Source organism: Lissotriton vulgaris, chromosome 2_1, assembly GCF_964263255.1.
Source record: "Lissotriton vulgaris chromosome 2_1, aLisVul1.2, whole genome shotgun sequence".
Taxonomy (NCBI): domain Eukaryota; kingdom Metazoa; phylum Chordata; class Amphibia; order Caudata; family Salamandridae; genus Lissotriton; species Lissotriton vulgaris.
This window is the reverse complement of record NC_141687.1, coordinates 653,027,530-653,041,089: the sequence shown is the minus strand read 5'-3', so window position 1 is coordinate 653,041,089 and position 13,560 is coordinate 653,027,530.

Sequence of the window (13,560 nt, the reverse complement as noted above, 5' to 3'; positions counted from 1 at the left end):
ATTGGATAGGTGGGGGATAGTGAAGAACCTTGGGATACTCCGCAGGTTACACTCTTTTTCGGCACAGTGAAGTCGATTAGAAGGACTGATTTCAAGCGGCCCTCCAGAAAAGACTGTATCCATCTGAGGGCGGATCCCTGAAGACCAGCAGCAAGGACACGGTCAATTAGAATGTTATGCTTGACCGTGTCAAATGCCGCAGATAGGTCCAACAGTACCAGAGCCTGAGGGGACCCATTGTCAATTTCGTTCCGGAGTGTCCAGGACAGTCAGTATGACTGTCTCAGTGGAGTGAGCTGAGCGAAAACCTGCTTGGCCGGGATTCAGATATTCTGGCTGTTCGATGTTAGATATCTAGCTACATGAGATTCAAGTACCTTGGCCAGATACAGAAGCAATGAAATTGGACTGTAATTAGTCAGTATCTCAGGGTCAGCCCCTGGTTTCTTCAAGAGGGAAAAATAATAGCCTCTTTAAAGACACTCAGGACGATGTCCTGAGTCAATGATTCATTTAAGAGAGAGAGTGCAGGCGTAGGAAGTAGAGGAAAAACCTCTTTTAAAACATAGGGTGGGTAGCTGTCCATTGAGGATCCTGATTTTACTTTGGACAGGAGGTCTGGAAAGTCCAGCCTGTCGATCACTGGAAACTGCTCCAAGGAGTATTGAATCATCGCTTTCCTGAGGTTATTCCACCAGTTGCCACATTTCACTCGTCAAAAACATCCTCCCATCTGGATTAAACGTTTGTAACATTAGCCATGTTTGATAAAATATCAACCTTCAAAATAGGTGATATGGCCCAGAGCGATCACCTTCCACAGGAAATAACGTTGAAAGCGAGATCAGCCGCTACACTAGACATCTGGAAATCAATTGCCACAGAAGAAATCTCTAATTTAATGCTTTTAAGGTGCAATGTCAACAATATTGAAGCCCTTTCAGCCTCTGCAAAAACTTTGTTTGAGAGGGAAAAAGAAAATGGTATCCCAATTGTAACAGCATGGGAAAACTTTATTAAGACCTTCAGTTGTAATTTTGCAACTAGGACAGGGGCCAAATCAAGAGAACTAGAAGTCTGAATAAAAAAAGTAAATTCCAGTCCAGAAACTTAGAGCCTCAAATGCACCATAAACCAAACCCTTCGTTAACTGCGAAAAAACACAGGGGAACTTGGAGCTGCAGTTATCCCTTAGACAAACAAAGGCACTACTTAGATGGAGGAAGTGGAGAAAAATAAGGCAAAAGAACGATGAAACATGGGCCAAATTATTGCATGATGCCAAGCAACACAATAGTGCCAAGTTCTGGCAAACAATTCATAAGATAGATCGTCCGAATCACCCTGGAATCAGTTCCAATATAGCAGAGAACATCTGGGTTGATTACCTTTCCGCTCACTTTAATAACAAGGGAGTGATACCGTGACACCTGTCATCGAATCCCCCAGCAAGAGAAAAGCAACACACTTGGTCAGCAGCACCAACATCCATAAGCAACAGGGGACCCCGATGGCTGGGGATTCAGACCCCACAGACCCTATAGCAGAGGAAGGGTACGCCCCCACAGAAAAACAGATAAAAAGCCTAATAACCAAGGGTAGAGACATGGGAGCGCCCGGCCCTAACGGGATACTACCGAAACTGTATAAACATGATGCCAACTTTTGGAGCAAGGTATCAGTTTTCAAGAGCTTAAAAAAACGGTTACCATTCCGGAATCTTGGAAAGGATCTATTATTAGCCCAATTTTTAAGCAAGGCAAAAGAAACGATCCAAATAACTACCGATTGATCGCCCTCCTCGACGTAGACGCCAAATACTATGCCGGTACAATCTTGGATGAGCTAACATCTTGGGCTTCGGACCATTCCATCATCCCCATCAATCTAACCGGGTTCCGTAGCGCCAAGGAACTACAACAAACATACTGGCTCTCACACTGCTAATGGATGCAGCCAAAACTTCAAAGATGCCTCTCTTCCTGTGTTTTATTGACTATACAGCCGCTTTCGACCATTTCAACCGTTCCAAACTTTGGGTAAAACTGAACAATTGGGGTATTCCAACCTCTCTTTTGGATGGGCTAAAACAGCTGCACACAGACACATGGATCAGGGTTAAACTAGGTGAAGGGTCATACATCTCAAAATGCATCAAGACCTCTAAGAGCCTGAAGCAGGGGTGCGTCCTGGGCCGACCCTCTTTAATCTTTTTTTGGCCGACCTGCCTGGGGAGTTGGACAGTTGCGTATCCCATGCTCCCAACTTGGAGAACAAGCTAATGTCAAACTTGCTCTATACGACCTGGTTTTAATTAGTAGGACACCAATTGGCCTTCAGCATTTGATAAACACGACAAGCAGTTTTTCTAAGCGGAACTCCCTAAAAATAAACCTCAAGAAGACGAAAATGAAGGCAGTCAACTATCATAAAAAGAAGACCAATAGTTGGTTCCTTGACGGCCAACACTTGGACCAAGTAAAAAGCTATAAATACCTGGGAATCCTAATAGATCATAAAAACACGTTTAAACTCCAGCTAGAGTCCATCCGAATAAAGGTGACCACCACGTATCTAGCCCTGAAGTCATTGAAGAGACAGCTTCCCGACCTCACGTTTGAACCCTTTTTAAAGGTCTTGAAGGCTAAACTGCTGCCGACACTGTAATATGGGAGTGAGGCTCTAAAAGGTAAAGATGCAGCAGTTTTAGATGTCGTAATAGCTAACGCCTACAGAGCAATTTTTCACCTCCCAAAATATGTCTCCCCGGCTCAAATCCGGTTAGAATTTGGGATTCAAAGACAAATGGTAGAAAGGAGGAGCACCTATGTTAAAAGTTGGCATAAAAATCGGAAGCGCTGAGGCAGGATCTTTAAATTTCCAACTTTGGAAAGCCCTGGTCAGCCAAGAAAAATGCCCAGACAGGGATTACTTGCTCGATTCAATTGAGTTACTGGGCCTGTCTGATCTCTGGGCCGTTCCAACGGACCATCTTTCTTTCAAAGAAGCAGCACGAAAAACAACATCAATGCTATCTGTCTTAGAAGACAAAGCAATTCTCACTGATAAGGCACACAGCTAGATAGTGCTCAGTGACTATGTAATGCTGAAACCCCAAGCCTATTTGAGTACCGGAATCAAGAGAAGTAAGAAGGAAAACTTTTTGAGGTTGCGGCTGTTGGTAATTGCGATTAAGCCCCATCTTCCACCATGGGAAAGGAAAGGTGGCTCTCTGACTTGTCGCCTATGTGGAAGTGGGAAGGAAGACATTATCCACGTTATCTGCAACTACCCCAACTTAAAGGATATAAGATGCACCTTGTTGCTCCCTTTTTTCAGGCATCACGGCATCCAGTCCTGTAGGCAGGCAGTGAAACTATGCTTCAAACCCACTGATGTTCAGCTCAACTGTCGGCTAACACATTTTTTGGAGACTGTAACAAAAAGACTTAAAACCCGGCTGCTATCCGAACCATGTTGATAAACTTTATAAGTATAATATTAACTCAATACTTTGTTTTAGCTCTATCAGTATTTTAATCACCAGATCTTCAATCTGGACAGTGGTCTTGATTAAGCTGTGCCATTCGATCTGGGAAGTTGTTGTAGTCATTGGTAGATAGCACTACATGAGATGCAAGAGTCTATGTGAATAATGTATAAATATAGAACATGCAATTGATGACTTTTAGATGACGCATCTTTTAACTGTTTTAATTGTATTTAATTGTGTATAATGGAAATAATTCTTGCTATGTATTTGCAAAGATTTTAACTAATCAAGCAAAATAAAATATCTTATCTTATGCTCCAAGAAGTAGGGGTTTTCCAGTATCTCTGAAGTTGCCCGAGACGTAAGGGGGCATATTACCGAGGTGTGCGTGGCAAAACGCACAACGCACATCTCCGTATCGCCAGCTATCGCCGGATTTCATCGCCTAATTAGCGCGCAATTATCAATGCGCATCAGGCAGGCGATTAGAAATCCGGCGATAGTCGGCGATATGGCACATTAGCGCATGAAAACAAACGTTGTTTTCATGCGCTAATGTGGGCCTTGATAAAATGGGGGGGTGGATTCAGCTTTATGATCCACACCCCCATGTTAACAATACCTAACGCCTGGTCGGAGCAGGCGTTGGGAGACCTGCGATAAATGAGTTTATCGCAGGTTTTTGTCTCCCAACGCATGCCTTGGTAATAGGGTGTTCCCACCTCCAACCACATTTTACATGTGGTTGGACGTGGGAACGCCCACTTTGCATGTCATTAGCGGTGTTTATCGCCGACATGCAAAGTGGGGTCGGCCCAGGCTTTAAAGTGCCCTTGGTAATAGGGCTCTAGCTGTATCGCCGCTTTCTCAGCACAATTCGCCGAGAAAGCGGCGATACTAGCCCTTGGTAATCTGCCCCAGTGTTCTTTAAAATACTGACCTTGATTGTGACGATTTTATCTATAAAAAAATGTTGACAGAGTTACACAGTGCTTGAGATGGTTTAGGTTTCACTTTGACTAGATCAGGGTTTGAAAGTTCATTAATAATGGAAAGAATTTCTTTCGACTTGTTAGAGTAGTTCATAATTTTGGCAGAAAAGTATGTGATCTTAGCTGTACAAATAGCTTTTTTTATAAAGTTTAAGTTTAACTAAAAAGATCTCTCTCTTAGCTGAGGAGTATCTACTTCTCCAATTCCTTTCCGCTTGGTGGAAGGCTAGTTTTTGAATTTTTAGGTCTGCTGAAAACCATTTCTGGGCTTGATGGCGCTGGACTGAATTCACCCCCGTAAGCGGGGCGTGATCGTTACATGCCGCTGTAAGCCAAGCAGTGAAATTATCAGCGCTGGCTGTAACAGAGGACTGAATGACGGGAGCTGTGTTGCTCAGTGTGACCAGGAAGGAAGTTTTATCCAGATTCTTCCAGTTCCTGGCCCTAGTGCCTCTGGCTGCTGGTGGAGTGATCGTCATTACATTGTTGATGGTGAACTGTATTAAATGATGGTCATACCATGTGTAAGGGGAGACTGTTAAGTCATACACTGGGGACTGCATGGCAGTCTTTACAACGTGACCCCTCCTGGCATATGGGGTTGCCACTATAGTGTGACATAGGCTTCGGACCTAACAAAAGACAGACTTCCACGGTGGCCCCTCCTGATCTATAAAGCCTCATAGGGCAGGGTGCATTGTATTTAAAAAGTAGTGAATGGGTTTTTAAGTTTTACATGCCCTACTAGTGAATAACTCCTAAATTAATTTTTCACTTATGCAAGACCTATCTGTCCTTAGGAGAACATTTGGCTAACTTATTACACTTAGGCAGATATGGAAATTATGTTTATATTCAAATTAATTGTAATTGAAACCCTCAGTAATGGTAACATCGAATTTTAAGTCACAGTTCTGAAAATCGCACTTTTAGAAAGGTGGCATTTTCTTGTTCTATCCTAGTGGGGCCTGCCCCCTGGGTCACATGACCAGATGTAGATGCCTGTTGGCCTGTGTGTATTTCTCCCAGGCAGTGATACAACATGGGACTAGGTGATGGCAGGATGGGCCACAGGCACAAAGCGACTAGATACCAGCCTATTGGGACCCCAGACAAATCAGAGCCTATAATGGGGAAAGGAGGAAGGGTCCAGAACCAGACGTAGGAGTGGTATAGGTGTTTCCATCTATCAAAAGCTGAAATCTCTTTAACAACTCCTTAGATCACTTCTGGGCCTTTGGAGACTCGGTAGAAGGACTGATCTGTTGCCCTGCTACTGGAAGAACTGTCCTGCTGCCTGAGAAAGGAAGACTGCACTTGCTTCTTGAACCCAGAGCCGCCAGAGTGTCTCCAAGTTCTAGCTGACTGGCCTCCTGTTCTGAGCTACAGGGACATGACTAGCTCCAGATACATGTCCTGCATGTACCCCTGGCATACTCAACTGGACCTTCCAGTGACCTGCTGCTGGCATTATCTGATCCCCAACAGGAGCCCCCAGGTCCTGGACCCCTTACCGGCATCTGAGTGTACGTGTCCTGGCCCTACTGTTGATTCCCGCAGAACTAATGCAGCACCAAGCAGGACCTCGCATTGCAGCACCTTATTGGTCGTCTCATTGGAGCTGACGCAGGGTGATGCAGCTCGACACAGCTCCTCACAGCTCCTGATTGGAGGCTCCATCTAAAGCAGTGCAACTCAATGCAGGATCTCGCATTTCAGTCCCAAGTGCAACCAGGTACACTGTCCAGCAGGCCAAACTTGGTCCTGTACTCTGCCAATACTCCATCGCAGTCGGCTTGAACTTGTGACTTTGTTCCGGTCCAGTGTGACCAGATAACCCCATTTGGTGCTTTGTCCCTGTTGAAAGTCTGTAATGGCGGGATGATGGTCGTTATTTGATAGAGACTGTGCTGATGTTTAAGTTCAGTGACATATGACGCACTATGATTACACTTGATTAGGAAGAGATGCAGACCAAAAGATGCAGAATTTGTCAGATTTTTGGGGATGAAGGATGAGGCAAGTACATTTAAAATCATTGTTGGGCATGGTCATTTACTGTGACAGTTGTTTTTATTTATCCTAAAGAGAGAGAATTTCTTTGGGTTGAGCATTTCTTTAATGCTAGAGAGATATAAAGTAAAATTGCTGACACAGTTTGCTAAACAATGTGTGATTATAATGGGTCAGCATGTTTGGGGGTCAACCAAGTGTAGCCAATGCCTGGAAATTTACCAACATAATATTTGCTTTTTTTATTTCAAATTTAGCAATGAAGTTATAAGATGCTTTTTATGGGGACGTTTGCTCTGGAGGTTGATGAGTGCTCAGAAAGGAGATAACTAATTGAGGCATGTATTGGCACTTTACGTTAATTTCTCGGTTTATTATCATTGACTTCCATTTTGCTATTTTATTTACTTTATCTTGTCTGTCATTTACCTTGAACATTTTCAACTCACTGGTGAACCAGAATCCTTTGATGGGCTGGATCCATAAATGCTAAGTATTGGCGGCTATCTTGATTGCTTCTTCAGTAGTTCACTTGAAATTGTGTCATATGTCTTCCTAAAGCTGCAAGATATTTGTGAGGCGGTTTTTTAGTGATGTTTCTGTTCACTAGGATTTGTTTCTAGGATGTGTTTCTTTGTTTGTTGTCTGTGTGACAAACTTGATTCATGGTGTGTTCTAAAAAGCAAGCCAGTTGCAAACACTGAAATAACATGATATACACAGCTGAATAAAAAAAGTGGAGGAGGGCAGTTATAAGGAAAAGAAGAGAAGAGAAAATAAAAAGGAAGTGATGGGGGAATGGTAGGAAGACATGGGGAGGGGGCAGAATGGTGGACAGGTCGCAGTAAGGAGGATATATGAGTGAAGTGGGGAGCAAGGAGAGAGCAAGGGAGGGACAGGGGACCATCAATAAAGGGGAGGTAGCGGGTAGGGTTGAAGGAGAAGATTATGAACCAAAGTATTTGGTGAGGTTTTGTTGGGTTACAGCGCATGTCCTTGGAGAGTGAGTTCCAGATGCCCAGGGCGTTCCCAGGGAAGGAGCCAGATTGGGTGGAATTCTTTTTTAACAAAGGGGGGATGAGGAGGAGGGCGTTGGTGCTTCTCTTTGGTCGGGAGCACACAGCTTTGTTGAGTTTGTTTGTAAGTTATAACAGGGTTTGTTGGTGAAGAGCTTTGTGCGTGATGCATGCAGTGTTGTAGAGGCATCTACCTTCAATGGGTAGCCAATTGAGGGCTTTGAGGGTCGGCGAGGTGTGGTCCTCCAATTAGAGCACAGATCTAAGGCGGGCTAGGTGTACTTTAGGGGTTCCGGTGAGGATAGCGTTGCAATAGTCAAGTTTGGAGAGAACTAGAGATTGGACAACCCATTTGAAGTCATCTAATGGAATGAAGGATTTGATTTTCTTGAGGTGTCTGAGAGTGAAAAGAGCTCCTTTAGCAGAGTTTTTTATAGGGTCATTAAGGGTAAGGTTATTGTCAAGAGTGAAACCCAGTTATTTTGCCGAGCTAGATAAGGAGAGTGGGCAATTAAGGGCATCGAGGTCCAAGATCCAGCTTGGGGGAGATGGTTGTTTTTTGGAGAGAAGAAAATAATTTCAGTTTTTTTTAGGGTTGTTTGAGATGGTTAGAGAAGAACCAGTTTGAATCTTAATCAGGGTGTTGTTGAAATGAAGTATGTCTGAGTGGGATCTATTCTTGTAATAGAGTTGGGTATCATCGGCATAGAGTTGGTAGTTAATTCTCGCTTATTTCAAAATGAGGGTAAGGGATTCCATAAAGAGGTTAAATAGGGAGGGGGGAGAATAGAGCCCTGGGGGATGCCCAGGGAGACAGGGGTAGGTTTAGAGAGGCAGTCTTTTATTTTGATTTGTTGTGTTCTGTGTTGAAGGAAAGAAGAGAACCATTTGAGGAACTGACCACTGAGGCCGAAGTGAGCTTCAAGTGAGTTCAGTAAAGAGGAATGGTTAACAGTATCAAAGGCTGCTGAGAGGTTGAGGAGAATAAGAACGCAGGTCTCACCCTTGTCGAGGGAACATTTAGTGTCATCTACTATGTTTAGCATAGCGGTTTCTGTGCTGCAACCTTTTCTGAAGCCGGATTCAAGGGAGTGAAGTACATTAAAATTACCTATGTTTTTGTCCAATTGGAGCAATGCACATTTTACAAGGGCTTTAGAAAGAAGTGGGAGGTTAGAGATAGGGCGGAGATTGTTGCGATCATTGGGGTCAGCGATGAGGTTTTTCAGAATAGGAGTGATTTGACAAATTTGGAGGGAGTCGGGGACGCAGCAAGTGGCAAGGGAGGAGCTGATGATATTAGTCCAAAAAGGGGCAATGATGTGGTTAAGTTCATGAACAAGGTGAGAAGGGAGAGGATCTTTAGTGTGCGAGGATGGCTTTAGTTTAGAGATGATATTGAATATGTCGAGCTCAGTCATAGGACTGAAATTATTCCAGGAGGTATTGTATTTCAGAGGTAAGTTGGCAGGGTTGTCATCAGGAAAATTTGGGGTGGGTAGGTACGTGGGAGGATTGAGTGGTTTAGGTGGAGTTATTGGGGGGGCCGTGTCATTGGTAACGATAGGGGCAAATGGTGGGCTAGTAGGGACCAGAGGGAGATAAAAGGAATGGTCAATTTTGGTGATTTTGTCCGAGAGGAAGTTAGCAATTTCATCACATCTTTTAGTTGAGGCCATCAACTCAGGAGTTGTGGCGGACATTTGTTTTCTGACAATGTTAAATAGTTCTCTGGGCCTATTTTTCGAACGCTAAGTTGAGCTCGAAAAAAGAATGCCTTTTCAGTGGAAATGTGTTTCTTATAAGTTGATCGAGCCGCTCTGAGGAGGGCGAGATGAGAGGGAGAGGGGTGTTGTCCCCATGTTCTTTCTGCCAGTCTAAGTTGTCGTCTTTCGAGATTGAGTTCCCGACTGAACCAATATTTGGAAAGAATTTTTCTTTGAGGCTTCAGTTTGAGAGACTCAATTTGGTCTTGGACATCGCTAATCTATACTAATATAATAAAGAGAGAGCCCAAACCTTTGAGGCGGGTAATCTCAGGAACCACAGCACCAATCACAACACCCAATACAGCATTGGAAAGGACAGTTGCAGCAGATGGACATAGGCTATTCCGCTGCCCACCATATACATTAGAAACGTAAAAGAACCTTACCGGCAAAGTAGTCCCTTGTGGGCGTGGGCGGCATGACGTAAAAAAAAAAGCGTTCCTTAAACGTGTGCGTTGCGCTGGGGGCATGTGCTGGGGGCGTGAACAAGACCAATGGGCGCGGCAATTGGTATTGCGTGGCACCAAGGGGTGTGGCCAATGTGCGCAACAAACTGCAGCAATCGCGCGGCACATCCCCCCCCCCAAAAAAAACGTGCCTTGAGGGCATCTGGAAAACAAACGTCGGCGTTGGACCGGGGTGTGGCCAAGGCAAATGGGTGCGGAAATTGCGTGGGAGAAAGGGGCGTGGACAATGGGCGCTGCAATTGCGGGGCTTAGGCGGGGGCAGACTTGACTGATTGTGCCTGCGGGGACAATAACTGCACTGTATACTGCGCGCTGTCACACAGTCAACTCTCTGCATAAAGGACCGTGCCTGCTGGGACACTAACTGCAGCATCTCCTGCGCGCTGTCACACACTCAACTCTCTGCATAAACGAATAGACACCAGGCGCACAACATCAACCAGGGCTGGAGGCGGGCTCAGGCGGCGGATGACGCGACTAAGCGCGCCTGCTGGGACACTAACTTTGAACTGACTGCACTTTCCAACACGTGCAGCGTCTCCAGCGCGCGCTGTTACCCACTCAACTCCCTGCATTAACGACTTTACACCACAAGCACAACATCAAACAAAACTGGAGCCGGGCCTCAAGCGGGGGATGACGCGATTCAGCGTGCCTGCGGGGACACGAAATTTACAACTGAATGCACTTTCACACACGCTTACCTACGGAAGTGGAGTATATACACACTAGAGACATCTGCTAATACTTCTTACTCCGAGGTACACACAGTATCTGCACACACATGCCTAACTATTGTGACACTTCATGCTAAAAATGTTGTCTACCGCGAGATTTTAAAATAAATGTCCCTTGCCTATTACACACATTGCACACATTCTATTTCATACCCGGACAACGTTGGGACGGGCTGCTAGTTGTCTTATGAAAGTGTTCAGTGAATTCATTAGCATTTTAGGAGGGGGGATGAAGTTGTGCTTGGAGTTTAAATTCAAGAATGGGGAGTGCTCATGGGAGCAGTAACAGAGGTTAATAAGTAGGTTGAAACTTTTCAAAATATAGCATATCTTACAAGTACAACGAGTGCGACCTTCAATATTACAACAGAAAAACCCTTTCTGTACATAGTACTAAAAGAACTGTTCGTATAAGTGCCTCAGCTTTACTGTCCACCGAAAACTAATAGGGATTCCCATAGGTTGCACTCTAGTCACCTGCAGGGGCAAAAAAGTTTTTCATGATGCAAAGGTCTGCTTATATAATGTGTGCTAAAAGGAGAAGGGCGCCCAAAAATACCAGCAGCGATGACGCTTACTCTCTTTGCAGATGGAGGTAATGTTGCTATTTTGCTGCCAGTCCAACTGTTCTTTGCATTTGCAATTCTGCAGTGAGTTTGAGGGAATGCTTCAGCTGCAACAATTCTGTCTAAGATGGTTTTGTCAACTAGAGGATAGTGAAAAAGGACACAAGGACTCTCAACAGAATGTCTACGAAAGTGGTTCTTAACCTTTTGATTCCTGAGGATCCCCACTAATTCACTAGTGGAATCCAGGGGGCACTCAAGCAATTTGTACAATTTTAACATTAAACCAGTAATTCGCAAAAAATACACAAACAGCTACACACCAAGCAAATACTCAAATTACCTCATTTATGCACATGCAGGGCATAAAGTGAATTAAATTAACAGGATATTTCTTTAAGGCAGCACTTATTTTGAGATAGCACAGCTTGGAAACAGTGGGCTGGGTTTGCCGCTTTCCTATTCCTTAGCTGTGGTGTTTGAAAATTAAGCATTATCCCAAGGATATCAGGTTAAAGGAATTCACTTAACGTCCTGCGGGTGCACAAAACAGTACAACACAAAAAAGTCACATTTAAATAAGGCAGCGCACAAGCACAGCAACAACAAAAAAACTCATGCACTCACATCTATTAACAGAGCACCATGGAAGCTGTAGACACTTTGCACATACTTTGGAGATTCGTGAGAGGGGGTGCATCAATTACTGGCCTTGGGTGAATACTTTCACTAAGTTACGCTGAAGGAGGGAAAAATGAGGGCCTAACTGTGAGTACAAACCTGCTAATTGGCTTCAACTATGTCTCACTATTTATTAATCAAAAGGGGTATTTGTCGAACTGTAGAAACTTAGGGGGAGATTTTCTAAATCTCGCACACAACACAGCGCAGCCTCCTGCGAGACTGTGCTGCTCTGTGTTGCGCAACAGAGAAGGAGCAAGAGAGCACCCTATTTTCAAAGATATGGCTCTCTCCTCCCCTTTCCTTTGTGCTGGCACTGATTACAGCTGCCGTGCACCATGCCATAGCACTAGGGTGTGTGTGTGTGAGTCTAGCATAGGTTTTGTGCAGTAAGGCTACCCTTCCTGTGCAAAATACTATGCCTACACATGACAGAAAGTTTTTCCCACTTTATATGCATGCTGCTTAGTGCAGCATGCATGCCAAGGTCGGAAAAGGAATGAGAAATGAAAGCATTTCGCCATCCTTGCGCCTAGTTTAAAAGGGCGCAGTTTTCTCACGCTAAACCCAATCTACTGTGTATAGTAAATTTTGTTTAGCATGAGAAACCTGGGTAGTTGCATGGCAATGTCCATGCACCACCCATGGCGCAAAGTAATGCGCTATGTGCTGCTTCGCATTATCTTTACATTATTTCAAGCACTAAACAAGTTCAGCACAGGAAAGAATATTAGGAAAAAAAGATTTTGTGCAGTTTTGCCTCACTTTTGTGACGTAAACACAGTGCAAAAACGAAGTAAATCTCCCTCATAGTGTGTGTCACAGTTGCAGAAAGGGTTTGTGATTGTTGGAGGAATTGTAATTAAATCACAAGAGTTTTTCACTGTAATACATCAGATTATTTGAAAAGTATTTATCAAAAGTAGGCGTTTTGAAACATGAAGCGAGAAACATTCCTGCCTGACTGACAATGGTATTAGTGAACTGAGAGGAAAGTCAGTTGTCATGTATATATAAAATTGTAGTATATGTTGCGTAGATTCTTAATATATTTGGATCAACTTTACGAGTTTTAAATCAAACACACAACACAGTTTTGTACAGTGCACATCCTGAACTCAAGAATTTAAAGTTGCACTTATGTGTGACCATTACGACTGATTGCTTGATGGAAAAAAAGCATTTGCCTACCCAACGATCACACATTTTGGCCAAGCAGGAACTGATCCCAGTTTCCAGTTTCAGACTTTACAACTCATTTACTAAATTGGTATTCCATTATGCTTTCAAAGGTTTCTGCTGCCTTCCTTATTCTTGGAGACGATTAGACTTCGGTGACAGGCAGAATTCACTTTTTATTTTAGGCGCATTCACCAACTGGTAGAGGTTACATGACATGTTTCTCATCCGCCTGTACTGCTACAGCATACAAGCACCTAATAGTTAAGTGCTTGCATTTTATAGCACAAACACATTTTGGAGCTATATAATTTAACAGGACACAGATTACAGAAATAATAAAACCACTCATGTGTAAGTCAAGATGCCCACTGTTTGAACTGGATTACAGTTACTAGGTAGCACCAGGATAATCTTCGGGGTTGCTAGCTTTCTGGTCGCAGCCATGCGTACGAAGGCCAGGAAGCTCTCCCCGAGGCACCTGGAAGGGTGACCTCACTATATTGTAGATTCTGTTAACGTTTTTAAATGAATCATTCTTCTTGTTATTACATTGCGAATGTATTGTTTTTTGTACTAACTTCTAAACTATTTGAATGGATTATATATTATTTCTGGGTGCGACTTATTAATGTTTTTAACCATAT